Consider the following 26903-nt stretch of genomic DNA (forward strand, 5'->3'; position numbering starts at 1 on the left):
GCCCTGAGACAGGAGGGGTGTGTGCAGATTCCTCCCAGCAGTGCCCTGAGACAGGAGGGGTGTGTGCAGATTCCTCCCAGCAGTGCCCTGAGACAGGAGGGGTGGGTGTTGAGTCCTCCCAGCAGTGCCCTGAGACAGGAGTGGTGGGTGTGGAGTCCTCCCAGCAGTGCCCTGAGACAGGAGGGGTGGGTGTGGAGTCCTCCCAGCAGTGCCCTGAGACAGGAGGGGTGGGTGTGGAGTCCTCCCAGCAGTGCCCTGAGACAGGAGGGGTGGGTGCGGAGTCCTCCCAGCAGTGCCCTGAGACAGGAGGGGTGTGTGCAGATTCCTCCCAGCAGTGCCCTGAGACAGGAGGGGTGGGTGTGGAGTCCTCCCAGCAGTGCCCTGAGACAGGAGGGGTGTGTGCAGATTCCTCCCAGCAGTGCCCTGAGACAGGAGGGGTGGGTGTGGAGTCCTCCCAGCAGTGCCCTGAGACAGGAGGGGTGTGTGCAGATTCCTCCCAGCAGTGCCCTGAGACAGGAGGGGTGTGTGCAGATTCCTCCCAGCAGTGCCCTGAGACAGGAGGGGTGGGTGTGGAGTCCTCCCAGCAGTGCCCTGAGACAGGAGTGGTGGGTGTGGAGTCCTCCCAGCAGTGCCCTGAGACAGGAGGGGTGTGTGCAGATTCCTCCCAGCAGTGCCCTGAGACAGGAGGGGTGTGTGCAGATTCCTCCCAGCAGTGCCCTGAGACAGGAGGGGTGGGTGTGGAGTCCTCCCAGCAGCGCCCTGAGACAGGAGGGGTGGGTGTGGAGTCCTCCCAGCAGTGCCCTGAGACAGGAGGGGTGTGTGCAGATTCCTCCCAGCAGTGCCCTGAGACAGGAGGGGTGTGTGCAGATTCCTCCCAGCAGTGCCCTGAGACAGGAGGGGTGTGTGCAGATTCCTCCCAGCAGTGCCCTGAGACAGGAGGGGTGGGTGTGGAGTCCTCCCAGCAGTGCCCTGAGACAGGAGGGGTGTGTGCAGATTCCTCCCAGCAGTGCCCTGAGACAGGAGGGGTGGGTGTGGAGTCCTCCCAGCAGTGCCCTGAGACAGGAGGGGTGGGTGCGGAGTCCTCCCAGCAGTGCCCTGAGACAGGAGGGGTGTGTGCAGATTCCTCCCAGCAGTGCCCTGAGACAGGAGGGGTGGGTGTGCAGTCCTCCCAGCAGTGCCCTGAGACAGGAGGGGTGTGTGCAGATTCCTCCCAGCAGTGCCCTGAGACAGGAGGGGTGGGTGTGGAGTCCTCCCAGCAGTGCCCTGAGACAGGAGGGGTGTGTGCAGATTCCTCCCAGCAGTGCCCTGAGACAGGAGGGGTGTGTGCAGATTCCTCCCAGCAGTGCCCTGAGACAGGAGGGGTGGGTGTGGAGTCCTCCCAGCAGTGCCCTGAGACAGGAGGGGTGTGTGCAGATTCCTCCAAGCAGTGCCTTGAGACAGGAGGGGTGGGTGTGGAGTCCTCCCAGCAGTGCCCAGAGACAGGAGGGGTGTAACACATGTGTGTGAGGCCGGAATTACCCACATCCATACTGCCTACAAGGGAACATGTCCCCATGAACTCATGTCAACAGACTCCACACACAAGTACAGTGATCACCAAGGATGCCACGAGTGTTGCAGGTGGAGACATGGCCATGCATGCATGGCCAAAGTAGAAGGGCTCCGTCACACACACAGCTCATGTAGACACAGCTCTGCGCTAAACATTGTGAACACCCTGCAGGGAAGAAATCTGGGTACACAGAGGAAGGAATACACCCTGGGACAATTGAACCATGCAGTAACTGCTGACATGACCTAAGGAAGTTATCCAACACCTTGTGATGGCACACAGATCCCAGGGTCGCCCCAATGAGCAGAACACTACTACAAATCCCACACACCCAAAGCCTTAAACACCACCCAAAACAATGTAGCAGCCCCACCAACACCAATACCACCATAGCAGGAGTGTGATAATGAAAACAAAATTAAGCTTTATTCAGCATGAGCACAATGTCCGTGGATCGCAGGCAGTTCAATTTTAACAAAGGCCATAGGGCAGTCAATGATTCCCAGCTGGATGGGGGACACAGTGGGATGTGTGTCCCCTACCTTGCCTGCACAGTCAAATGGCATCGTCTTCCATACTGGTGAGGGCATGGGGGGGGGGAAGCAACAGGCACCGCAGGGACATCAGGGCAAAGGGGCGGCGTTGTGGGTGCAGGGATGGAGGACTCAACCACAGGGGGTGTGTCATGGCCAAAGGCGGAGGCCAGGATGGCACTACACACCTTAGCAAGGTCCTCCAGGGAGTCCCCTGCACCCGAAGTGACCTCAGGCCCCAAGGAGGGGGGGGGTCAGAGGGATGGGTTGCAGCGCCACCGGGGGAGGGTGGAGACAGGGGGGGAGACTCAACCACCCTGACCGAGGACTTCCTTGACCGCTTGCGTGGTGGTGGAACTGTGGGGCTCAGGGACAGAGCGGCCATGAAGGAGTCCTTGGGGGAGATGTGGCCAGGAGAGCTGAGGGGAGGGGATTTGGAGGGAGTGGATTGTGTGGAATGCGGACTCCCACTCTGGCTGCGTGTCACACGTTTGCCCCCCGACCCAGTGGGTGTGCCTATCTCACCCTGTGTGTGCGTGTCAGGAGGAGTGCGGTGGACCTTCCCTGCTGGTGTGGTGCCTGTGTCTGTTGTGGTGGGTGCATGCCGACGTCTGGGTGTACGTGGGACAGGCATGGAAGTGGGAAGTGTGGATGGGGCAGGGGTAGGTGGGGGGAGGTCGCGCTGCAGGAGACCCACTGCTGCAGTCAGTGTGGAGTCTATGGACCTCAGCAAGTTGCGTTGGTCAGCCTGCGAAGAATGAATGCCCTCCAAGAATGCCTCGATGTTGGTGAGGGTTTTCCCGTGGGCATGGAGGACATTAAGGATCGCAGCCTGACCAACCTGCATTTGCCGCTGGATGTCCATAGACTCAGCATTGGCGGCAGCAGTGGAGACAGGGGCAGGGGGTGCGGTGCCTGGCAGGAAGGAGACATGCGGTGACCGGGCACGCTGGGAAGGGACACGAGCAAGTGGGAGGCGGCTGATGGGAACTGAGGGGGCGGTGCAAGGTGTTGTTCCGCTGTCAGCTGCTGGTGCAGCCACCGCCCACTCGGAGAACTCCTCCTCGGACCTGTCAGCTTCGTATTCTGACGTGCCAGTCGACAGGTCCTCGGCAGCACTATCCTCCACCTCTGTCCCACTCGATGTACCAGCCCCGATGTCACGGCTGGCACTGGTGCTCGGTCCCTCCGCCTTGCCTGTGTCCATGTCTCCCTCTGTGTCCCCCGACGATGCTGTGGGCAGGGTGGAGAGACATAAATTAATCAGACAGCTGTACACATCAGTCACATGAGTCCAATCGACATAGGTAACATTGCATAGCCTGAAAAGGAAGATCCCTAACATCTTCAAAACAAGGTACCGATGTAGGGCATGAAACACACAGTTGGTTGAGCCACCATGCCACTGAAATACTATGGAGAGCATGAGACAATAGCTAAAGACAGGAAACGGAGTCTGACATAGCACCCAGGCCCTGGGGACAATCCAGCACTGCATCTGCACCACACAGCGTTGGCGAAAATACCGATGACCAGGGACCATATCCATGAACTTGAGACACATGCTGCATAGGTAATGCTGCAAACATGCCCAACATGACTCGGTCACTGCACCTTGCGTGTGTGTCCAGTAACATCACACAATGGCCAGACCCAGCAAGTAGAAATCCGGATTTGACACATAGGCATTGCCCGCCCCAAAAAACCCCCACACGATGCAAATTGTTGAGACACAGGTGGCACCAACATCTCATAGTCTGGGTGATAAACACAGGGGCAGGCAAAAAGCAAGATTGGACGCCAAACAGCCAAGGTGCGCCTGTACAAATAATGAGGTACCAGTGCCCATCCTCAGATGAGTATAACAAGACACACAGGCACTGGCAACTGTGAGTATGAAGAAGGACAATCAGGTCAGGCTGCACAGTGGACACCTGTACATAATAGCACGTCTATATACATGGTGACAGGGGACAATGGCACAGAGCACAACCTACGCTGTAGACAGTGAGAGTGTCCACGTTGATGATGACACATACAACACTGAGGATAAGGTGCCCCAGGGGACAGTAGTGGGCACGCAACTACATGCTACTGAATGGTAATGACTGCTACACACGTCACCATCCCTGCACTATGCGTATCGCACACTCATGCACATCATGTCACAGGCCACTACATAGGACATGCGCTATGAGGCATGACACATGAGAGACCAACTCCCATGTCTGGAGTCAGCATCAGTGCCAACTGACATGGAACCCACATGCAGTGAACTTGACAGTTCACAGGCAAGGTCCCACAACCTGTTACACACCACCCCCACACATGATGCTACAGTCATTGTTCTCGTGGACAAAGCGCCAGCCTACATTACCTTGTGAAGGAGTGACTACACACAGACCAGGGAACACATTGCAAGGAGGGGAAGGGTGGCAGGGGCGCAGCGCTATACTGGGGCAAACTGGATCTGCACAGCACCTTTAAACCCTGCCAGTGAATTCATGCCACTGTGCCCTTACAAATGCCGGTGACACACAACAAACGCACATGTACCTACCCCCTTCCGGCTGCTGCATCGCCTGTAAGCGCCTCTCCAGGTCTGGAAAGACCACCGGCAGCACACGCCTGTGGAGGTGGCTCAGACGGCGGCGGCCGCGGTTCTTGTGGCTGTCAGGTGAGTCCCCCAGCAGGAGCCGTGCAATCCTCCGCGTCCAGCACCGGATATCCTGCCAGCGTTTCCTCACCTGGGACAGGCTCCGCCTCCGACCATCCACACGCCTCACGGCACTGACGGCGGTCAGCCAGATCTGCTCCTTGGCAGTGGCGCCTACCTGTGAGGAAGAACAAGTGACACCACATCAATACACCAGCCACATGTCACAGAGAGACATATGAGAACAAATTAGCTGGTTACAACAAGGCATGTCATGCAGCCAACGCATTGCACCTCTGTCATAGGGACATCATCCTCTGGTGAGGGAAAAGGCAGTACGTGCCATAGTGGGTACACAGGTGGAATGATGGCAATGTCACAATCAATGATCAAGGCTCACACTGTGCATCACACCCACCCCTCCTGTCTCAGGGCACTGCTGGGAGGACTCCACACCCACCCCTCCTGTCTCAGGGCACTGCTGGGAGGACTCCACACCCACCCCTCCTGTCTCAGGGCACTGCTGGGAGGACTCCGCACCCACCCCTCCTGTCTCAGGGCACTGCTGGGAGGAATCTGCACACACCCCTCCTGTCTCAGGGCACTGCTGGGAGGAATCTGCACACACCCCTCCTGTCTCAGGGCACTGCTGGGAGGACTCCACACCCACCCCTCCTGTCTCAGGGCACTGCTGGGAGACATCAGGCACCCCCCCCCCTGGTACCCCCCCGACAGTACATGGCATGTGTGTCACACCAGGACACAATGCCGGAAGTCACAGTCACAACATAGGGACAGTCTGTGGCAGTGGCCTATGCACTCACCTGATACCCTGGTCGCCCATACAGCATGGGGTACTGTGGGAGGATCACATCCAGCAGAGCCATGTTCTCCTCCAGGGTGAATGGCTGTGACCTCTCCACAGCCCTTGACATGGTTCCAGGGAATCAGTAGCAGCAGCTTGGTCGACAAATGCAAAGATGTGCAGGCAAGTACTCCCTCATGGGACCTGGCTGCCTTATATGTGCCCTTCTGCCCAGTCTCATGCACAGGAGTACAGAGTGATTGGTCACTCCCATTTGCATCCTATGTTTCCACCAATCCCTTCAAACCTAGCAGTCTGTGGGTTCTCTATCGGTTTCATTCTCCTGCATGATGTCAGCCCCACAAACACATTGCAACAAAGTAGAAGAATTCCAACTGACTTCTGCTGTGCACCTTCCAGAACAATTTCGAAATTTGAACTTGGTCTCCATGACAACCAGCATGCATGTAGGCCTTAATACTTGTCCCCTATGTAATTTGGAGAATCACACACAGGTACGGTGCGTTTCGGGGCCCTAGGGCACCCCAAATGCATGGCAACGGCCCGTACATGCATGCCTACGTTCACTATCACTATGGGTCTGCACGCGTATGCGTACACGTAGTGGTACGGACCGTACACACGCATGTACGCTCACTATCACTATGGGTCTGCACGCGTATGCGTACCCGTAGTGATAGTGAGCGTACATGCGAGTGTACGGTCCGTACCACTACGGGTACGCATACGCGTGCAGACCCATAGTGATAGTGAGCGTACATGCGTGTGTACGGTCCGTACCACTACGTGTACGCATACGCGTGCAGACCCATAGTGATAGTGAGCGTACATGCGTGTGTACGGTCCGTACCACTACGTGTACGCATACGCGTGCAGACCCATAGTGATAGTGAGCGTACATGCGTGTGTACGGTCCGTACCACTACGTGTACGCATACGCGTGCAGACCCATAGTGATAGTGAGCGTACATGCGTGTGTACGTTCCGTACCACTACGTGTACGCATACGCGTGCAGACCCATAGTGATAGTGAGCGTACATGCGTGTGTACGGTCCGTACCACTACGTGTACGCATACGCGTGCAGACTCATAGTGATAGTGAGCGTACATGCGTGTGTACGGTCCGTACCACTACGTGTACGCATACGCGTGCAGACCCATAGTGATAGTGAGCGTACATGCGAGTGTACGGCCCTCTCACTATGGGTCTGCACGCGTATGCGTACTCGTAGTGGTACGGACCGTACAAATGCCTGTACGCTCGCCATCACGATGGGTACACATACGGCAGCACTCCCACAGTGATTTGGGAACATACACAGGCCCTCTTAGCAGCAGTACGGCGGTTTGTACACATCACTGTGGTGATAGGCGACACACAGGTAGGAATAGGGCGGACATACTTGTCCATGGATGGACATACTTGTCCAGGAATGGACATCAAGGCATCGTCTGTGCATTACTACATGTGTGGGGCACAGGTGTCACAGGCTGTGATGTGGAACATGCCTCCTGAGTGGAGAAGGCACCAGATGTATGATGAGATGTGTACAGGTGTACTGTGTGAGGGTGCAATGTGTGCCAGGCATGCCCTTGACTCCTTTGACATGTGTGCATGTCGGACTTCGCACTTGGGGTGAGCGTCACTGGCATGGCACGGACACCAACACACGGAAGTGTCCCATGATGCCCGGTACAGGGGTCATGACACATGACTTGTCACTACCCACAGTGCACAATGTGACTATGTCATTTATGTGTCCGGGATTTACATCAGGTTGATGTTGTAGCACCCTCAAAAGCTGCAGCCGTTGCAGCAACCAACATGTGTCTGTGTGTAGATTGTCATTGCACACTGTTCCGCACACCATGCCACATGTGGTATCGGATGTGAGGTGCACATGTATGCATGGGACACGGAGTAGCGTGACAAGGCCATGTCAGCATCCTCACAAGGAATGTGTGGTGAGTCATGACATGTGCACCTTCATGGCAAGGTGTGTGGGCTGGACTAGTGTAATCTCATGTGACCTGTGGCTCCAGTGTTCCGCTACCAGTCTCTGCAATCGGCATCCCACTTCTGCTGATGTGTGGGTGTATGTCACTCCTGTCTTGCGTCGGGCTGTTCACTTGCACTGGGACACAGCTATTCCCATGGCGTGGCATGGGGAGGTTCTCAATCACCGTGTGTAGCTGGGTCTTGGAAGGAGTGTCACCTTGCATCCATACGTGTCCTGGGCATGTAGCACAGACCTGACTCCATATGTAGCATATGTGTATTGACAGATTAACATGTGCTCAGTACATATGAATTGTTGTCGTAGTGCACTCACTCTTCCTTGTCACTTCCTCATTACTGCAGAGCACCTCCTCTTGCCCGGATAATTCCAGACTTGGCTGCCATGCAGGAGAATGACAGCATCCGGCTCTACCGCTTCACCCAACCGTTGATTCTGGAGTTGACGGCGAGACTGACACCACACCTGCAACCGCTGCACAGGTATCCCACGGCACTGACACCCCAGCTGAAGGTAATGGCTGCCCTACATTTCCTTGCCACGGGTACCTTTCAATATACCATAGCTCATGTTGGTGGCATGTCCCAGAGCATGTTCAGCGGTGTGCTGCATGATTTCTTAGAGGCCATGTTGATTCACCTGGATGACTTCATCAAGTTCCCAACCCCTGAACAGATGACAGAGGTCAAGCGTGGATTCTATGCCCTGGGAGGGATGCCCCATGTCATTGGGTCCATAGATGGGACACATGTAGCTTTGGTACCACCACACGCACGGGAGGTGGCGTACCGAAATCGGAAGCACTACCACTCCATCAATGCCCTTGTGGTGTGTCTGTCCAACATGGTGATTTCACATGTCTGTGCTCGTTTTCCAGGATCAGCACACGATGCCTACATCATGAGGCGTAGCGGGATGCCTGATATGATGATGCAGCTGCGCAACGAACGGGCATGTGTTGTTGGTGGGTACAGTCTGTCTGTCCTGTATTCTGTACAGCCGAGCAGCACGACCGCTTCGCCAGTTCTAACGATATCCATGTGCTTTCCATGTAGGGGACGCTGGCTATCCCAACATGCCTTGGCTGCTGACACCTCTCCGCAACCCCATCACGCCGGCCCAGCTCCGCTACAACACCGCCCAATGCCGGACAAGGCGTGTGATAGAGAGGACGTTTGGCATGCTGAAGAGCCGATTCCGGTGCCTCCACAAGACCGGCGGCGCACTCCCATATGCCCCGGCGAAGGTTTGCAAGATCTTCATGGTCTGCTGCATGCTGCACAACATGGCAGTTGAAAGAGCTGTGCCACTCATCCTGAATCAACATGACGAGGACCATCCACCCGTGGAGGACGAAGGGCTTGGCAATGGGGCTAGTGATGTGGAGGATGTGGAGCCGCAAGAGGACATCCGGACTCGGCTCATACGCGACTTCTTTGCTTAGTGGTGAGTACCAGTGTCTGAGTGTGCACGCCTTGGTCCCCGTGTGGCATGTGTTGTGATGTGTGTGTCCACCTGCATGTATGGCACGTGAGTCAGAGGTGTGTGTGGGTGTGTCACTGGAGTGATGGTGGCAGTGATGGTAGTATTTCCCCACTCATAATTGTGACCTAGCATGTTGTCATCCATACATGTGTCGAGTCAATGCACATGCAAGTGGCTGTGCTTTTTGTGGCTGACTTCTTGTGTGTCTCTCTTCCCCAGGTACCTGCGCATGCCATCTGCTGGTTGCATTGTTGTGGCACTGCTATTCCTCATGGACATGGCATCGTGGGCTGACTCAGCGTTACAGGCACGGACACGTTTGGAAGTCTCCATGGGGTAAGGGATGCATCTGGGGTGTATTGGGTGTGGCAGTTGTTCACGATGTGTGCACACTGCCCCGGTCGGGGTTTGGTTCCTCTGCAGACATGTGGCATCCCCATGGGACACGACATGCAGCTGGGTACACCAGAATAGATGGGCTGCCTGGTTGTCAGTCATCAGTGATGGGATAGTGGATTGTGATGATGGCATCAATGTGTGTGACACTGCCCTCGGACACATACGGTTAACATTGGCTTGACATGGCGTGGGACTTCCACATCAGCGGATCTATGGTGTATGGCAGGCTCTCCGTGTGCAGCTGTGGGTATTTAGCTGTTAGCCGACGCTTGTGTGCCAGTACCATGGCTATCACGCATTTGTGCTGCAGAAGGGGGGTGCCAGTGTTGGACCCACATGTTACTCCACATGATGTGTTCATGTGTACTTCAAGTTGCCTCTGCAATCCCAAAAACATGACTAATAAAGGTGTCCCTATGCCTCCAAGGTGCCTCTTCTCAGTCAATGCTGGTGTGTTGGCACGGTGCATCCTGCATGTCTGGCATGGTATTCCCTGATTGTGGCTATGTGTCAATGTGTCGAGTGGCAAGATGCAAGCTGTGTGTGTGTGCTGAGACTGTGTATTGGGCATGATGTCCATGACTGTGTGGGTATTGTGACATGTGCCATCCCCATGCATCCAACGTTGTCCATGACCCCATTCTCTGCATCCACCGGACTCAAGCTTGCAGGACATGGTTCTGCCACCTGTCTACACATACCTGGGTGCCCCCCAGGACACTGGCCAGGATCCCTGACCTCTGCGCATGACTGTTGCTGTACTCAATGTGTCTGTCAGCACGGTTGTTCGGCCACCCCCTCAGCTGGTTGTGCCCATCACGGGTGTGTATGGTGCTCCATGTCTGTCTTGCCTAATAAACTGTGACACATGTGTCCTGTGCCAGACTCAGGCCCCAGGGTGTGGATGGTTGAAGAGAACAGATGACTCAGGCATGTTTAGACTTTACAAGACACATGTTAGGTAATAATGCTACCAGCAGGCATCTACTCTTAATAGTGTGATTTATTATTGGGGGGGGGGGGGACAAAGTGAGGTGCTTTCCGGGATTAGGGAATCCAAAGTTCAGTAGGGGAGTTGGTGTCCTTGCCATTGGAAATCCTCAGAGTCCATGCCACAGTCTTTGTCAACATTGGTCAGCCAGTGACCAGCAGGGCCATGTGGCAGAGAATGTCTCTTGATGCTGTGATGCTGTTGCTCCAGTGGGCCAGGTGCCAGGCCAGGTGTCCTGGGAGATGGTGATGTAGCAGCCACCCTCACGGTCCTTTCCGTGGACGACCCGGCCTCCTGCGGGGAACATCACCAGCAGGCCGTGACGACGTCTGGGATGCTCCGTCGGATGTTTCCTCCTCCTCCTCCTGATCCCTCCCTGTGGGTGGTGATGTTCTCTGCCTTCTGGCACAGGGAGGGTCGGCCATGGTGTCGGCCATCCGACGGAGTGTAGCGTGAATCCCCTGGAACGACGTCACTTGCTCAGCCTGTCTGTCCTCCATCCTCCGTTGGTGTACCAGTAGACAGGCTATTAGGTCCGCATGTTGCTGGGCCTGCTGGGTCTTGATCCCCTCGAGGACGGACACAACCTGGGCCATGCCCGTGGTGTCCTGCCGGTATGAGTCCAGGATGTTACGGACATGGGAAAATACCGGATCCCCAGCCAACTGGTCAGGCTCGCGCCTCCGCCGTCCCCCACTCCCACCACCCCTGCCCACTTGCGCCTGGCCTGCACTTGTGGGCACATCGGGTCTCCGGGACCCCTGAGGGGTGGCATTGGCGTTGTCGCCTGCCTCCTCCTGGGTGCCCGGGACACCGTGTTCCTCCTGGCGAGCCTGGCTGCATTGTGGTGTTGGGGCAGGGATCCTGGGTGTCTCCTGGGATGTGGCAGGAGTGGGGGTGGTGGTTGGCACGGTTGTACCTGACGCAGGTGCTGCAGGTGGTTGGACACCAGAGGGGCCAGGTCGGTCGGGGTCGTCCGCAGAGTGGTGAGAGTGGTCGCTGCCGGTGGGATCGGTCTCCTGCAGATCCGGGTCCTGTGAGTGTTCCCCCCCAGTGTTGGGGGGTGCAGCACGACGTTGACCTGTGTGTGAGAGAGACAATGTTAATTTTGGTCCATGCAACATCCATGTTTCATCCGTTTCAAAGTTGGCACATTTCCTCTTGGAATTAGGATATGTCTTGCATTCCACTCACAGTGCACTTGTGCATGGGTGTGTCCCTTGGGCACCAATTTGGCCCCTTTAACTATGTGTGGCACAGTCTTACTTGCTGCGTCAAGTGTGACTGCAGTCAGCAGTGGAGTGTGCAGGTGTGGCGAGCCATGCATTTGCGCCTTCCTTGTAGCACTGTACATGTGCACATGGAGTGGATCCACACACTTATATGATGCAGGTAGCTGTCCTTGTGCTCGTGTACAGGTTGTGACATGGCCCTGCGTTTTGCCATGATGAAGAGGGGGGGTTCTGGCACTGGCCACCCTTGTCTACATGCACGCGGTCCACCTGCTGACGAGCAGACATTCCCACACACCAAAGGACTGATTTGCTCTCCCTGTGTCTCCCTCCTTCTCTGTCCCCCTCTCCATCCCTCTCTGTCCCCCTCTCCCTCCCTCTGTGTCCCCCTCTCCCTCCCTCTGTGTGTCAGCCTCCTCCCTCTGTCCGTCTTCCTGTGTCTCCCTCCCTCTCTGTCCCCCTCTCCCTCCCTCTCTGTCCCCCTCTCCCTCCCTCTGTGTGTCAGCCTCCTCCCTCTGTCCGTCTCCCTCCCTCTCTGTCCCCCTCTCCCTCCTTCTCTGTCCCCCTTTCCCTCCCTCTGTGTGTCCCCCTCTGTCACCTCGGCCCAGCTTCCTGGGCACAGACTGTTAGCAGATCTTTGAGTGGCCCTTGGCTTGTTGATGTGAGTTTGTTTCTGATCTCCAGGCACCCATTTGGTGTGATGTGTGTCTGTGCGCTGCTGCTGTGGTGGTGTGTGCTGCCACTCTTTCACAATGTTGGCTGTTCATTAGCTGCCGTCATGTGCAAACCAGTGCCTTCACCCCCATGTGTTGATGCAAGGCGTCCGCCATTTGCTGGCAAGTCATTCCTGTGTTGGGACACACTGTTTGTCTGGCTGTGACCTAGGCCATATGGGCAGAGGGCATTGTTGTCTGCTTTGGAGTCGCACTATGTGATTTTTGGTGCCCAGCCTCCCGCCATCCGGGTTACCGTGTCATGTGTTGTTGTCTTCTGTGGCCTGTGACTTGACATTGTCCAGCTGGGTGCATGGGGCATGGTGGCAGCAGTGGCATGTGCCTGCTCATGGAGTGTGGTTGAGTCATGCGATGGCTTGTGGTGGTTGCGTGCCTGTTAGTAATTTTGGTTGTGGTTGCAGTTCCCCCCATGTGAGGTGCGTTGTTTGTGTACTCACCCGGGTCTCGGAGTCCTTCTAATCCTTCAACTGCCTCCACCGGCAGTATGGCCATCACCCTCTCCTCCCAGGGATGGTACTGTACGGGTCTGCGGGAGGGCCCTCCTCCGGTGGCGTTGGCCTGGTCGTGTTCCTCCTGCCTCTTGGCTCTGACCCTCCTCCGCAGATCGTACCACCTGTTCTGGCAATCCTGCTTGGTCCTCCTGGTGTCCGCAACGGCATTCACAGCATCGACGATGGTCTGCCACATGGCTGTTTTGGCTGCCAGGCTGGTGCTTCTGACCAATGTTCCAAAGATCTGTGGCTCGACTCTGAGGATTTGATCAACAAGGACCTCCAACTCTCGGTGACTGAACTTTGGATTCTTGGTAGTGGGCATGGTGAGGGGTGTGGGTGGGGATGGTGTGGGTGTGGGGGGTGTGTGGATGTTGGGGGTGTGTGTGGATGGTTGTGTGTGTGTGTGAATGTGATGAGAGGGTGTTTGTGAGGGTGGTCGTGTGAAGGTGTGCAAGTGTAAGGTGTGGTGTAGCTTGTAGTCTGGTTCTGTGGTGTCTGGCAGCAGTGAGTCTGTTGCAAAGGCTCATGGTTTGTGTGTGTGGGCCCTTTTTATTGGTCCATGGGTGGGTGTGGCAGTGTTTGAAGTTTGGGTGGGTGTGTTATAAGGAGTGGTGGTGTATTGGGCCTCTGTTTGTTTTTGGCAGTTGCAGGTCAGTGATTGTGTTATTTTAGTGATTGTTGGCCATGTTTAGTGGCTTTGTGCCTTTCGAATGGTGTATTCTTGTGTTGTTTTGTTTTGTCCTGGTTGTGTACGTGCGTTTTGAGCGTGTGTACGGTGTGTACATGGGCCATTTGGTTGTACGATGATGTCCTTGTGTGTGGCTTTGTACGACTCGTACATGCGGTTGTGATGTTGGGGCATGGGGTGCGCTCCGTACTTAGGAGGTTGTGTTGGGGGTGTGCCAGGAACTACTGGGGTGTAGGTACACGGGGGTACGACACGTACTGGGGTGGGGGTACGACTGGAACGTACTGGGGTGTAGGTAGACGGGGCTATGACACGTACTGGGGTGGGGGTGGGGCTCGAACGTACTGGGGTGTAGGTTCACGGTGGTACGACACGTACTGGGGTGGGGGTACGACTGGAACGTACTGGGGTGTAGGTACACGGTGGTACGACACGTACAGGGGTGGGGGGGTGTACATTGACGGTGGTACGACACGTACTGGGGTGGGGGGGTGTACATTGACGGTGGTACGACACGTACAGGGGTGGGGGGGTGTACATTGACGGTGGTACGACACGTACTGGGGTGGGGGTACGACTGGAATGTACTGGGGTGTAGGTAGACGGGGCTATGACACGTACTGGGGTGGGGGTACGACTGGAACGTACTGGGGTGGGGGTACACGGGGGGTATGACACGTACTGGGGTGGGGGTACGACTGGAACGTACTGGGGTGTAGGTTCACGGTAGTACGACACGTACTGGGGTGGGGGTACGACTGGAACGTACTGGGGTGTAGGTACACGGGGGGTACGACACGTACTGGGGTGGGGGTGGGGCTCGAACGTACTGGGGTGTAGGTTCACGGTGGTACGACACGTACTGGGGTGGGGGTACGACTGGAACGTACTGGGGTGTAGGTACACGGGGGGTATGACACGTACAGGGGTGGGGGGGTGTACATTGACGGTGGTACGACACGTACTGGGGTGGGGGTACGACTGGAACGTACTGGGGTGTAGGTAGACGGGGCTATGACACGTACTGGGGTGGGGGTACGACTGGAACGTACTGGGGTGTAGGTACACGGGGGGTATGACACGTACAGGGGTGGGGGGGTGTACATTGACGGTGGTACGACACGTACTGGGGTGGGGGTACGACTGGAACGTACTGGGGTGTAGGTACACGGGGGGTATGACACGTACAGGGGTGGGGGGGTGTACATTGACGGTGGTACGACACGTACTGGGGTGGGGGTACGACTGGAACGTACTGGGGTGTAGGTAGACGGGGCTATGACACGTACTGGGGTGGGGCTCGAACGTACTGGGGTGTAGGTTCACGGTGGTACGACACGTACTGGGGTGGGGGTACGACTGGAACGTACTGGGGTGTAGGTACACGGTGGTACGACACATACAGGGGTGGGGGGGTGTACATTGACGGTGGTACGACACGTACTGGGGGGGGTGTACATTGACGGTGGTACGACACGTACAGGGGTGGGGGGGTGTACATTGACGGTGGTACGACACGTACTGGGGTGGGGGTACGACTGGAACGTACTGGGGTGTAGGTAGACGGGGCTATGACACGTACTGGGGTGGGGGTAAGACTGGAACGTACTGGGGTGTAGGTACAAGGGGGGTATGACACGTACAGGGGTGGGGGGGGTGTACATTGACGGTGGTACGACACGTACTGGGGTGGGGGTACGACTGGAACGTACTGGGGTGTAGGTACACGGGGGGTATGACACGTACAGGGGTGGGGGGGTGTACATTGACGGTGGTACGACACGTACTGGGGTGGGGGTACGACTGGAACGTACTGGGGTGTAGGTAGACGGGGCTATGACACGTACTGGGGTGGGGGTGGGGCTCGAACGTACTGGGGTGTAGGTTCACGGTGGTACGACACGTACTGGGGTGGGGGTACGACTGGAACGTACTGGGGTGTAGGTACACGGTGGTACGACACGTACAGGGGTGGGGGGGTGTACATTGACGGTGGTACGACACGTACTGGGGGGGGTGTACATTGACGGTGGTACGACACGTACAGGGGTGGGGGGGTGTACATTGACGGTGGTACGACACGTACTGGGGTGGGGGTACGACTGGAATGTACTGGGGTGTAGGTAGGCGGGGCTATGACACGTACTGGGGTGGGGGTACGACTGGAACGTACTGGGGTGGGGGTACACGGGGGTACGACACGTACTGGGGTGGGGGTACGACTGGAACGTACTGGGGTGTAGGTTCACGGTGGTACGACACGTACTGGGGTGGGGGTACGACTGGAACGTACTGGGGTGTAGGTACACGGGGGGTACGACACGTACTGGGGTGGGGGTACGACTGGAACGTACTGGGGTGTAGGTAGACGGGGCTTTGACACGTACTGGGGTGGGGGTGGGGCTCGAACGTACTGGGGTGTAGGTTCACGGTGGTACGACACGTACTGGGGTGGGGGTACGACTGGAACGTACTGGGGTGTAGGTACACGGTGGTACGACACGTACAGGGGTGGGCGGGTGTACATTGACGGTGGTACGACACGTACTGGGGTGGGGGTACGACTGGAACGTACTGGGGTGTAGGTACACGGGGGTATGACACGTACTGGGGTGGGGGTACGACTGGAACGTACTGGGGTGTACCTAGACGGGTGGGGGTATACATACACGGGGGGTACGTGTCGGACGTACGGGGGCTGGGGGGAGTGTTGGGCGCGTATGCGGGCACATGTCTCCATGGTTGCTATAGATGTTCGGTGCGGACGGTGTTTTTTTCCATACGGTTGTACGCTCGGACGCACGGGATGGATCGTGATTCCTCGGTCGGACTTGGCTTTTCACGTTTGTAAGGTAAATCGTCCGAGGACGTGTCGGACACATTTTCCGACCCGAGGACGTGTGGGGAATGATTCCCAGTGCGGTTCGTATGGACTTTTTACCATGCGAATCGTGATTGCCAGTTCGTACGGCACTTGTACGATTCGTACGGTAAAAAGACCCGATACGAGTCGCACGGGGAAATTTTTTGCCGGATCGTGATCGGCACCTAAGTGTTCACAAATGCTTTACACACTGCCTCTGAGAAAAGCCTGTCTGCTCGTGCCAAGCTATCAAGGGGGTGAGCAGGGGTTATTTTAGCAGTTTACCCCCTTACCCTGACTAGACGCAAGGGCCCCTATTTGGTCAAAGGTACCTACCTCTGCCAACTAGAGACCCCCAAATCTAACATTGGCGGGCAGCGGTGAAGATTCTGGACTTGCATTTGTGACTCATATACAGTGATTGGTGAACACTACTAGTGAGTGCAGACCAAAACGCGACCACACACTTTTGGTAGATTGTTTTTCCTGGGATTTTCTATTTTTGCAAAGAACTGCCAAGTTTAACAACCAGGGAGAAAGCAGTATCCATAGCATCTGTTGATTATGATTGGGAAGAGGAGAAACTGGAATGCTACAATGTGAGACAGCTCAAGCACTTCTGCAGGAAATTTAAAGTTTCAATGACCGGTATCTCCAAGAAGGATGAGTTTCAAAAGGCGCTGTGGGCCTGGGTCGAAGTAAGGAATACCCCTGAGGATAAGGAAGGGGTTGAGAATGCAGATGAGCAGCTGGAGGGGCCATTTGGTCCAGGGGGAAGGAGAGCAATTTCCCCAGTACGTAGCGGTGTTTCTGACAAAGGCCTGTCCCTAGAAGAGTTGGTGGAAGGAAGGAGTGTAGGATGCATGAAATGGAGCTTGCCAAGCTCAAGTTGGGTGGGCAACTGGAGTTAGAGAATAGGAAATTGGCCATAGAGGAAAAAAGAATGCAGTTGGAGCATGAGAAAAGTTTGAGGGAGTTGGAGATGAAAGCAAGGAGCTTAGAAATTACTCCCTCTGGTGGCAGCCCCCCATCCATGCCTGTTGAAGCCAGGGTGTATATTCCTAAAGATTTGGTAAAAGAGTTTTTTAAGAATGATGACATTGGGCAGTGGTTCAAAGCCTAAGAGGTAGCCATTTCTTCCCATCATGTCCCTGAGAAGGATTGGGGAGCGGGGTAGTGGGGGCGGTTCCTTAGTGAGGAGCGGGATACACTGTTAGACTTGCCTTCTGAAGTCCATACTTCTTATAGCCACATGAAAGATGCATTGATGTCCAGGTATAGGTTGACTCCTGAATTGTATAGGCAGAGGTTCAGGAATTGCAAGAAGATAGAGGGCAATAACAGGGTAGAATATGCCACTTTGTTCTGCAGAGCATTGGATGGTTGGGGGAAGGGTAACACAGTGAATGATTTTGAGGCGCTCTTTGATTTAATTGCATGGGAGCATTTGTCAAGTAATTGTTTTCCTGAGCTATGCCAGCACCTGACTGATAGTAGGCTGACTAACCCTAGGAAGCTTTCTGAGGATGCAGACCGCAGGGTGAGCACCCGGGTCCACAAGGGTCACGTGGGAGACTCAGCCAAAAGAGTGGGCAGGGTCCCCAGCAGAAGAGTAGAGGGGACAAGGGTAAACAGAGGGGGTTCCAGAAAGGTCCCCAAAGTAATTCCCAAGGGAACCAAGGGCAATGTTCCCAGCTCCCCCTGAGAAGAAGCAAGGGGCCCGACGGGTAAACCTGTTCAAAGAGGGCCCATAACCTGTTTTAAGTGTGGCCTAGTGGGTTACAGTGCATGGGATCCCAAATGTCCCCAGTTTGGGAAGACAGCACCCACTGATGCAGCCCACGGCAGTTGGCTAGTGTAGCCCTGGGTGAGGAGATGAGTGCCCAAGGTGGGTATAGGTTGACTCCTGAATTGTATAGGCAGAGGTTCAGGAATTGCAAGAAGATAGAGGGCAATAACAGGGTAGAATATGCCACTTTGTTCTGCAGAGCATTGGATGGTTGGGGGAAGGGTAACACAGTGAATGATTTTGAGGCGCTCTTTGATTTAATTGCATGGGAGCATTTGTCAAGTAATTGTTTTCCTGAGCTATGCCAGCACCTGACTGATAGTAGGCTGACTAACCCTAGGAAGCTTTCTGAGGATGCAGACCGCAGGGTGAGCACCCGGGTCCACAAGGGTCACGTGGGAGACTCAGCCAAAAGAGTGGGCAGGGTCCCCAGCAGAAGAGTAGAGGGGACAAGGGTAAACAGAGGGGGTTCCAGAAAGGTCCCCAAAGTAATTCCCAAGGGAACCAAGGGCAATGTTCCCAGCTCCCCCTGAGAAGAAGCAAGGGGCCCGACGGGTAAACCTGTTCAAAGAGGGCCCATAACCTGTTTTAAGTGTGGCCTAGTGGGTTACAGTGCATGGGATCCCAAATGTCCCCAGTTTGGGAAGACAGCACCCACTGATGCAGCCCCCGGCAGTTGGCTAGTGTAGCCCTGGGTGAGGAGATGGGTGCCCAAGGTGGGTGGGGTCCCGCAGAGATGTCCCTTGTCTCGTTAGGAGACTGTGAGGTGGTCGCCAGGACCCAAATACCTGATAACACTAAGAAGTACAGGCAGTGGGTGACCATCAATGGCCATAGAGTGGAGGCTCTTAGAGACACAGGAGCCAGTGTGACAGCTGTCAAGTGTCACCTTGTATCTCAAGAGCAGGTTGTCCCCAATGCATTCTACCCAGTTGTTGCCGCTGATAACACAGAGCACCACTGCAAGGTAGCTCAGGTTCCCTTTGAGTGGGGGGGTCTCTGGTACTCTTCAGGTAGATGTGAGGCCAGCCATGCCTGTTGACTGTTTGTTAGGGAACGATTTGGAGAGCTCCCCTTGGGCGAAGGTGGAGCAAAGTGCTCATTTGGAGATGTTGGGTCTGCCTGACTGGTCGTGTGTAACCACACGGTCCATGGCAGCCAGTAAGGGTGCTCAAGACGACCTGGAACCTGAGAGGGAGGCCCAGGTACCTGCCTTAAAGAGAAGAGGCAGGGGGTGCGGGAAACGGGCCCAGAAGTTCCCACAGCCCAGGAGGAGGCAGACCCTGAGGGGGATGCCCTGGAGCCTACCGGGGAACAGGTAGCTGAACTGGGGGACCTGCCTGAGCTGACCTGACCCATTGGCAGCAGGAAGGAGGACCCTCCAGGGAAGAGTTCTGTGAGAAGCAGAACAAATGCACTTCTCTTGTGGGTTTGCGGCAGTAGGCTGCAAGCCAGGCAGCAGGTGATCAGTCTGGATCACATTGGATCTACTGGGAGAATGGTCTCCTGTATAGTGAGCCTAAGGTTTCTGAGCCTGGGTCAGCCCGTGTGCTGGTGGTACCCCAGCGCTTCAGAGCCTTCCTACTGGGGCTGGCTCATGATGTGCCATTGGCAGAACATTTGGGGCAGGACGAGACCCTTAAGATGCTTGTCACCCACTTTTATTGGCCTCAAATGCGCAAGAGTTCAGACACTCATTGCAGGACATGTCAGACTTACCAGGCAAGTTGAAAGAGTGGGAGGAAGCAAAAGGCTCCTCTCCAGCCATTCCCTGTGGTTAGCGCCCCCTTTGAACTGGTGAGTATTTACATTGTGGGGCCACTGGACCCCAAGACAACCATGGGCAGCAGGTTCATCCTGGTCTTGGTGGACCATGATCCCGGTACCCGGAAGCCATACCTCTGAGGACAGTGACGGTTCCTGTGGTGGGACGGGCACTGATGGGAATTTTCTCCCGAGTGGGATTCCCTCGGGAGCTAGTGTCCGACCGAGGTACAAACTTAATTTCCAAACATATGAAGTCCCAGTGGCAGGAGTTTGTGGTAACCTACAAGTTTACCACTCCTTACCACCCCCAAGGAAATGGGTTGGTTGAGAGATTCAACCGAACCCTAAAAGGCATGATTATGGGTCTTGAGGAACCTATGAAGTGTAAGTGGGACGTCCTCTTACCATGCCTGCTCTGTGCATACCATGAGGTGCCACAGAAATCTCTAGGGTTCAGTCCCTTATGGTAACCCAGTGAGAGGACCTCTGAGTTTGGTCAAGGAAGGCTGGGAGCAATCTCCCAGGAAACCTCCCCAGGATGTGTATAGCTACATGCTGGCCTTCAGGAACCAGACTAGGTGTTTCAGGCAACTCGCTGAGGCGAATCTGGAAGCCAGCCAGGAGGAGATGAAGCGGTGGTACGACCAGAATGCCACTCTGGTAGAGCTTTAGCCTGGTCAGAAAGTGTGGGTCATGGCCTAGTGGAGCCCTGCATGATCCAGGATAAGGGGACCTGACCATTTGAGGTGGTGTAGCGCAAAAGTCCTGTTACCTATTTGGTGGAATTGCGGTCTCCCAGGAACCCCTTGCGGGTCCTGCATGTCAACCGCCTGAAGCCCCACTTGGAGAGGTCCGAAGTAGGCATGCTCTTAGTGACAGATGCTGGAATGGAGGAGGAGACTGAGCCTCTTCCTGACCTCCTGTCGGCAACAGAGCAAGATGGGTCAGTGGATGGTATAAACCTCTCTTCCACCCTGACCCCTGAGCAACAGAATGACTGCCGCCACTTACGGGGACAGTTTTCTGATCTGCTCTCCCTGATTCCCAGTGTCACTGATTGGTGCATCCATAATCTGGACACTGGAGACAGTCTTCCTGTGAAGCACAAAACTTACAAGGGTGACTGACAGGGTGAGGGCTTGCATTAAGGAGGAAGTCTCCAAGATGCTTGCGTTAGGTGTGATTGAGTCCTCTAACAGTCCTTGGGCCAGCCCAGTGGTCTTGGTCACAAAGGCTGCCGCACCGGGTGCCACGCCAGAACTCCGGTTCTGCGTGGACTACCGAGGGCTTAATTCAGTCACAAGGACTGACGCACACCCCATCCCCAGAGCTGATGAGCTCATAGATCGGTTAAGGGCTTCCCGGTACCTCAGCACGTTTGGGTGAGCAGTCTATATATCGACTTTTTAATATCGAGGGACATAAATATCGAGTCAAAAATATCTAAAGTAAAAAATATCGAAATATATAATATCGATGTGAAAAATATAGTTTTTTTTTTTAATTATATGTCGATGTAAGTAATATCGTTAGTAATAATATCGACATGTTAAAATATCGTTATTGTATGTTTAGTAAATATTTTGAAGTTGTTTGTATAAATAGTTAAAATGTATATAATATGAGAAATATTTATATTCTTTTAGGGGCGGGATGTTGGGTTATAGGGGAGATGGGTGGGGAGTGTTTTACAAATATTTATTAATTTTGTAACATATTTTTACATTTAAATAGAAAATTTGAAATAAATTTGGCATTTTATGTTTAATTTTAGGAGCGGGATGTTGGGTTATAGGGGATAAGGGTGGGGAGTGTTTTAAAAATGTTTATATATTTTAGAATTAAAAAAAAAAATATTTAGAAATTTTAAATTTAATTTAGAATTTTAAAATTAATTTTAGGAGCGGGATGTTGGGTTATAGGGGATAAGGGTGGGAAGTGTTTTAAAAATGTTTAAATATTTTAGAATTAAAAAAAAAAAATATTTAGAAATTTTAAATTTAATTTAGAATTTTAAAATTCATTTTAGGAGCGGGATGTTGGGTTATAGGGGATAAGGGTGGGAAGTGTTTTAAAAATGTTTATATATTTTAGAATGTTTAAAAAAATGTATGTAGAAATTTTAAATTTAATTTAGAATTTTAAAATTAATTTTAGGAGCGGGATGTTGGGTTATAGGGAATAAGGGTGGGAAGTGTTTTAAAAATGTTTATAAATTTTAGAATGTTTTTTAAAATAAATTTATAATTTTAAATGTCATTTAGAATTTTATATTTAATTTTCGGATTGGGATGTTGGGTTACAGGGGATAAGGGTGGGAAGTGTTGTAAAATTTTGTTTTTAATTTGGAATATTTAATAAATTTAATTTGAAATTTGGAATAAAAATATATTTTTTATATTATCTTTTAGTAGTGGGATGTTGGGTTATAGGGGATGAGGGTGGGGAGTGTTTTAAAAATTTTGATTTATGTAGGAATAATTTGTATAAAAAATTTAGAAAATTAGAATACAATTTCGAATGTTATATTTAATTTTAGGAGTGGGATGTTGTGTTATGGGGATAAGGGTGTGGAGTTTTATAAAAATGTGTAAAATGTTGGTAATATTGTATAAAAAGTATTTATAAATTTTGATTTAGATTGTACAATTTAAAAATTTTTGGGGGATTGGGATGTTGGCTTATAGGGGATAAGGGTGGGGAGTGTTTTAAAAAGTTATTTTAAATTAGTAATATTGAGTAATTTATATTAAAAAAAATATATTATAATATAATATTTTGGGATACATTTTAGATTGGGGAGTTGGATTTGTAGAGGATAAATGTGGGTATTGTTTTATGTAAAATTTTTAATAATGATTAACACATATCTTTTTTTTATATATTAATATTTATATATTTGTATTGCAATTACTGTAATTAAATACATATTGGAGTGGGAATATAAAATTAATTAAGATCAGTATACATGATCTAGTGTAATTAAATATATTTATGAGTGGGAATACTAAATTAATGAAGTTTAGTGTTTTGCACCTACCATAATTAAATATAGATTTGAGTGAGAATAGTACATTTATTAAGTTCAGTGTCCAGCACCTACCCTAATTAAATATATTTTGGAGTGGGAATAGTAAATTAATTCAGTTCAGTGTCCAGCACTTATTTTAATTAAATATAGACTGTAGTGGGAATAGTAAATTAATTAAGTTCAGTGTCCAGCACATACCCTAATTAAATATAGATTGGAGTGAGAATAGTAAATTTATTAAGTTCTGTGTCCAGCACTTATCTAAATTAAATGTAGACTGGAGTGAGAATAGTAAATTAATTCAGTTCAGTGTCCAGCACCTACTATAATTAAATATAGATTGGAGTGAGAATAGTAAATTTATTCTGTTCAGTGTCCAGCACTTATGTTAATTAAATATAGACTGGAGTGAGAATAGTAAATTAATTCAGTTCAGTGTCCAGCACCTACTCTAATTAAATATAGATTGGAGTGAGAATAGTAAATTAATTCAGTTCAGTGTCCAGCACCTACCCTAATTAAATATAAATTGGAGTGAGAATAGTAAATTAATTAAGTTCAGTGTCCAGCACTTATCTTAATTAAATATAGACTGAAGTGGGAATAGTAAATTAATTAAGTTCAGTGTCCAGCACCTACTCTAATTTAATATAGGTTGGAGTGGGAATAGTAAATTGATTAAGTTCAGTGTCCAGCACTTATCTTAATTTAATATAGACTGGAGTGGGAATAGTAAATTAATTAAGTTCAGTATCCAGCACCTACCCTAATTTAATATAGGTTGGAGTGAGAATAGTAAATTAATTAAGTTCAGTGTCCAGCACTTATCTTAATTAAATATAGACTGGAGTGGGAATAGTAAATTAATTAAGTTCAGTGTCCAGCACCTACCCTAATTTAATATAGGTTGGAGTGAGAATAGTAAATTAATTAAGTTCAGTGTCCAGCACTTATCTTAATTAAATATAGACTGGAGTGGGAATAGTAAATTAATTAAGTTAAGTGTCCAGCACCTACTCTAATTTAATAGAGGTTGGAGTGAGAATAGTAAATTAATTAAGTTCAGTGTCCAGCACTTATCTTAATTAAATATAGACTGGAGTGGGAATAGTCAATTAATTAAGTTCAGTGTCCAGCACATACTCTAATTAAATATAGGTTGGAGTGAGAATAGTAAATTTATTAAGTTCAGTGTCCAGCACTTATCTTAATTTAATATAGACTGGAGTGGGAATAGTAAATTAATTAAGTTCAGTGTCCAGCACCTACTCTAATTTAATATAGGTTGGAGTGAGAATAGTAAATTAATTAAGTTCAGTGTCCAGCACTTATCTTAATTAAATATAGACTGGAGTGGGAATAGTAAATTAATTAAGTTCTGTGTCCAGCACCTACTATAATTAAATATAGGTTGGAGTGAGAATAGTACATTTATTAAGTTCAGTGTCCAGAACTTATCTTAATTAAATATAGACTGGAGTGGGAATAGTAAATTAATTAAGTTCAGTGTCCAGCACATACTCTAATTAAATATAGGTTGGAGTGAGAATAGTAAATTAATTAAGTTCAGTGTCCTGCACTTATCTTAATTAAATATAGACTGGAGTGGGAATAGTAAATTAATTAAGTTCAGTGTCCAGCACCTACTCTAATTTAATATAGGTTGGAGTGAGAATAGTAAATTAATTAAGTTCAGTGTCCAGCACTTATCTTAATTAAATATAGACTGGAGTGGGAATAGTAAATTAATTCAGTTCATTGTCCAGCACCTACTCTAATTAAATATAGGTTGGAGTGAGAATAGTAAATTAATTAAGTTCAGTGTCCAGCACTTATCTTAATTTAATATAGACTGGAGTGGTAATAGTAAATTAATTAAGTTCAGTGTCCAGCACCTACTCTAATTTAATATAGGTTGGAGTGAGAATAGTAAATTAATTAAGTTCAGTGTCCAGCACTTATCTTAATTAAATATAGACTGAAGTGGGAATAGTAAATTAATTAAGTTCAGTGTCCAGCACATACTCTAATTAAATATAGGTTGGAGTGAGAATAGTTAATTTATTAAGTTCAGTGTCCAGCACTTATCTTAATTTAATATAGACTGGAGTGGGAATAGTAAATTATTAAGTTCAGTGTCCAGCACCTACCCTAATTTAATATAGGTTGGTGTGAGAATAGTAAATTAATTAAGTTCAGTGTCCAGCACTTATCTTAATTAAATATAGACTGGAGTGGGAATAGTAAATTAATTATGTTCTGTGTCCAGCACCTACTCAAATTAAATATAGGTTGGAGTGAGAATAGTAAATTTATTAAGTTCAGTGTCCAGCACTTATCTTAATTAAATATAGACTGGAGTGGGAATAGTAAATTAATTAAGTTCAGTGAGCAGCACCCACTCTAATTAAATATAGGTTGGAGTGAGAATAGTAAATTAATTAAGTTCAGTGTCCAGCACATACTCTAATTAAATATAGGTAGGAGTGAGAATAATAAATTAATTAAGTTCAGTGTCCAGCACTTATCTTAAATAAATATAGACTGGAGTGGGAATAGTAAATTAATTAAGTTCAGTGTCCAGCACCTACTCTAATTTAATATAGGTTGGAGTGAGAATATTAAATTAATTAAGTTCAGTGTCCAGCACTTATCTTAATTAAATATAGACTGGAGAGGGAATAGTAAATTAATTAAGTTCTGTGTCCAGCACCTACTTTAATTAAATATAGGTTGGAGTGAGAATAGTAAATTAATTAAGTTCAGTGTCCATCACCTACTCTAATTTAATATAGGTTGGAGTGAGAATAGTAAATTAATTAAGTTCAGTGTCCAGCACCTACCCTAATTAAATATATTTTGGAGTGAGAATAGTAAATTAATTAAGTTCAGTCTGTAGTTGGAGTAGTATATTAATTAGGTTTTTTAAATAGCAATTATTATAATTAAATATAGAGTTGAATAGGAACAGTTAAATTACTTCGTTTCAATTTACAATAAATCTGTAGATTTTAGTTTTGGTTGGATAAAAGATAGAAGTTATATCAGAATGCAAATTGCAAATTTTTGTAGAAAATAGTAGAAAGGAAATTAAGATTTGTTTTATAGTTGTTGGAATGTATATTAATTACAGAGAAAATATTGTTTATTATTATGCATATTATAATAATTAAATCATTGAAATAAACATGTAATAAAATAATTAATTTTTAACATTTGTATTATTATAATAATTTTTTTATAATGGATATATATTTTTGTAATGTATATTTTGGACATTAATATATGAACAGACAAAATAATTAAAAAAAAATCTGATTTTTATAGCTGTTTAATATTTTTAAATTTATATTGTGTACTCTCAATATTTTTAGACTTTATTTGAATTTATAAGAAATTGTATGTTTTGAAATATATGATTAATATATTTTAATTATTAATATTAATATTAGATAATTAATATTGAAAATGTTTACATTTTAGAATAGTTCTTTTTATTTTTAGTTTTGGTATATTGTAGATACAATATATTAATTATATCATGTTTATACATTTTGTTTGGTAATATATACATTTTTATTATTATATTAGTAAATATTATATTTATTATTATAAGTTAAATAATTTTCACATATATAAAGAAAATAGGTATTATTTTAGAGTATTTAGTTCTAATGTTTTACTAATTTTTAAAGTAATGTGTAATGTTAAATAAATAGTTAGGGCATTTATTGGTATTTTTTTAGTTGTTATGTTTGTTTGGGTCTTTTATTTTGTAACCGCTCGCTGTTGTTTTGGGTTATTTTGGTAGAATCCAGGTCGCGGTCGGGAGCTGTTTCGCGTT

General features: G+C 49.7%; 1 long non-coding RNA gene across 1 annotated transcript in view; it reads right to left on the bottom strand.

Moving 5' to 3' along the window:
• Positions 1–3100: 3100 nt before the first annotated feature.
• The window catches only part of LOC146830569 (uncharacterized), a 424622-nt gene continuing 400819 nt past the window's right edge, over positions 3101–26903 (bottom strand). Inside the window, exon 4 of the long non-coding RNA XR_014961165.1 lies at positions 3101–3318. This is a non-coding gene — a long non-coding RNA (uncharacterized LOC146830569). The remainder of the gene's footprint in view (positions 3319–26903) is intronic.

This window comes from Triturus cristatus, chromosome 5_1, assembly GCF_964204655.1.
Source record: "Triturus cristatus chromosome 5_1, aTriCri1.1, whole genome shotgun sequence".
Taxonomy (NCBI): Eukaryota; Metazoa; Chordata; class Amphibia; order Caudata; family Salamandridae; genus Triturus; species Triturus cristatus.